The sequence below is a fragment of the Varroa destructor genome, unplaced genomic scaffold (genome assembly GCF_002443255.2).
Source record: "Varroa destructor unplaced genomic scaffold, Vdes_3.0 BEIS01000003.1, whole genome shotgun sequence".
Classification (NCBI taxonomy): domain Eukaryota; kingdom Metazoa; phylum Arthropoda; class Arachnida; order Mesostigmata; family Varroidae; genus Varroa; species Varroa destructor.
Genome location: NW_019211456.1, coordinates 44,083,724 through 44,086,995, shown reverse-complemented (window position 1 = coordinate 44,086,995; position 3,272 = coordinate 44,083,724). Strand labels below are relative to the sequence as shown.

The 3,272-nt window shown below is 41.4% G+C and overlaps 1 long non-coding RNA gene across 1 annotated transcript; it reads right to left on the bottom strand.

Annotated features, from left to right (window-relative positions):
- Positions 1–310: 310 nt before the first annotated feature.
- Positions 311–2,432, bottom strand: LOC147756999 (uncharacterized). The gene is made up of 2 exons (XR_015323853.1): positions 1,737–2,432; positions 311–769 (listed from the first exon to the last, which is right to left on the bottom strand). It is a non-coding gene; the product is annotated as an uncharacterized LOC147756999 (long non-coding RNA).
- Between the last annotated feature and the right edge of the window lie 840 nt (positions 2,433–3,272).

Genomic DNA, 3,272 nt, shown 5'->3' with positions numbered 1-3,272 from the left:
ACTAACGCGGCGATTACGAGTACCACCTATCACAATGTCGGGAGCCGCATCGAAGAAAACAATCTAAAATTAGGTTCAACAAAAAAAAGAATGGCTTTTACAGTTAAGGAAAGGAATACACTTGCTTCGATAGCGTTAATTTTTACTATAAACACACTTTTTTCCCAAATCAAAAAGCTATTTTTTCATAGAATTGGAATTATACGTTTTGTACAACCGCTTTGTTGTATCCCCTCCCCTCCCCTCCCTTCCCTTTTTCGCAGTAAACAACGTAACGTCTTGTTAATTTTTAATGGTAAAAAAAAGGTCCCAACGGTAAAAAACGTTTATTTGAAGCATACACACATTCATCATAATATATGAGAATCCGTAAAGGGTCAAGACCATAATTAGTTCTCAAATAAAAATTCAGCGAGATTTTTTTAAAAGCTATCAATAATCTTTGCACATTGTCGCAACTATTTCTTTCAAAGCACATTGACCAAACGCAGACTAAACAACGTTCATAAATAAACTGGAAGCCTGTTTAATCATAGGGCCAATAGGTAACTTCGTAAGTCATCATTAGAAAATGTCCATTATTGCTTAATACATAAACTTAATATGGATACTAAAAAATAAGAGCGAGCGACGAAAACAGGAGGAGAAACCCAGCTTGACCAGGGACGCCCAACTGCAGTTCACATTGCACCACTTTGAACGCCTCGGAGCTTTTTAGTGATTTAATGGCACGTTTTATTTCCAACAACGATACGATCAGACAATAAACCTGCAAATAAATAAAATGGAAATGCGACAAGCATACAGAGAAACTGATAAATGAGATACGAGCGTTGCATATTTCGGCAACGATTGATTCAACAAGCATTTATCATTTATTTTTTTTATAGATTTACCTAGAAGCGAATTATTCTAGGCCTCACCGGGTCTCGCCTAGGTAAACTGCCCTGGGCAATATTGCTGTGATCGTTTGACTCTAATTGGGTTCTAAATACGAGTTTGTAACGAAATATAAGACTTGTTTGCTTTGGACTTTGCAGGAACAGATATCACATTGTCTCTTTATCTGCTTGATAATGAATAGTGACAAAGGCATTGCCCGAATGTGCTTAGTACGAGAAAGTTTATCTCAAACAACCACTGTAACAAGTACTTCCATACCGACGATACAAATTAATCCCAATAGAACTAGGGACGAACAAGGGGGTTAGTGAAGAATAAGCTAAGGATCTTTACTAATATACTCAAGGTAAATCTTTCTTGTCTGTATAATTCATCATGATCACATTTAGCTAGCGAGTGCTATATATATAGTTGCTTTCTGTTATTAGTTTTTTTGTGTTATATGCTGCCGTGGCAGTAGCGTGTTTGCTTACTTATTTCAAAAACGTATCGTATCGTTTAGTTAAAACGTTAGGTTAAACGATTTCAATTCATGCTATCGCCAGCCGTCTGAAGCAGCGCTTCAGGGCCCCACCATCCATGAAGCTGAGAACATTTGCACTATAACGAAGTTGTCTTATCTAGAGATATGTTGAAATTTACTAATGAACATCGAAACATACAAAAATTACAGTAGAGGGCAAATTTAACAAACCCAGATTATTTTGATTAGGTACGATTTTAATAATAATAGAGATAAGGCACGATCTAGTAGGTGCTGTGAGAGGAACGTTGCATTCAGTCTATTCACCCGCTTTTTTGAAGGACCTAGCTTCGTAACCTTCTCATTATACCTTAGTTAGTTATTGCATCGGTTGGCAAGCACCTAGGTTGGCGATATGACCCGACGACTTTTTATCTCGATGTCATTTGTATAGTCGTTTATACACCCGAGATTATAATTGCAACAGCCGCGTCTCTAGGCGAACATTACGCGGCATCCACATTGTAACTGGAGCTTTAGCACCCCATGTAGCTTACATCGTATGAGCACCGTTTATTACCGCACAGCGTATCACCTTCACCGCTTTTCGTGGCTTAGGGGGCCATTTGGAGATCTGCACGGACATCACAAGACACAAGTACGATTGGGAACTCGTTCTGGTTAGACTGGCACCGCCAGTTTTCTCGGCAATATAAACATTATCTTCTCAGGAACCGGAAAGCGATTACGGGAGGACACACAGCCACGCCACTATGGCCACCAGCATCACGAGCCTATAGCATCGTCCAAAGTCCAGCTTACAATTCAACTGCCCACGCTTTGGTACTTTCTTTCGGCCTCCGGCTGCTGCACTCTATCGTTGGTCGCCGCAACTCTTCATTCTGCTGCCCAAAACATGCATGCAAGCGGATGAATCATCTGTGAACGCGACGGTCGAGGCACGCATCGGTGTCGATTGTGACACGGATTGACTGCTCATCAACTTAACGAATGACGAGTAAAGCAAGTATCCAAGGCCTTTCGCGTAGCATACAACGTTCTCTTCGATTTTTCAAATGAATAGTAAGCTTCTATCCTCTCTCCCGATTTTTGTATTTTAGCCACGCCTGTGGCTACGACTGTAACGGGAAAACGGACCATTGTTGAAAACTATGCCAATATTCTTTAACCAATTAAAACGCACGTATGGACGCACTTGTTATTGGATTTAATAGAAGAATCCAGTCTACAAAGTTAGATCAGGATATGTTTTTAAGGAGATATTTTACATGCACGAAACAACTAATTAGGGAGAGCTCATTTGATTATATTTACACAGAGCAGCAGACCTCCGTGTAGAGTTAAAGGTGAGTTGACAAATTTCCAGAAGTATGCCCGTAACTCCCCATCTTGCCGATCGTCAGAATACCTACAAAAATAAAATAGGCTGTGATCGTATCCAGTGCTTGCGCCCTTTTTTATCTTGATATTCAACGACACAAGCTTCCGCTGAACGGCTGAAATCAAGTGTTCCTCACCCTAAGGGTTTGTAGCCTCTCTTTCAAACTAACAAAAGTGCCAAGACAAGGGTCGAAGGCGCCTGCTAGACTCTTGCGGTTCGCTGCCTGCTTGCCCCGCTCCATAACGAACCCCTCCACTCTGGTAATGTTTAGTAGTTAAGGCCCAGGGACACGGGGTGCTGCACACCTTCCTGGCTTTCACTATGTTTTCTCGTAAGCTTCATAGCCGAGTAGGACACAGTGGCAAGAAGCAATCAGTGGTCAGGAAGTGGGTGAGAAGCCTGTAAACAATACAAGGCATACACGCTTCGTATGTTAGTAGTTCGGTATCACCGTCTCCTCTCTCTCCCCTCTCTCTCTCTCTCTCTCTCTCTCTCTCTCTCTCT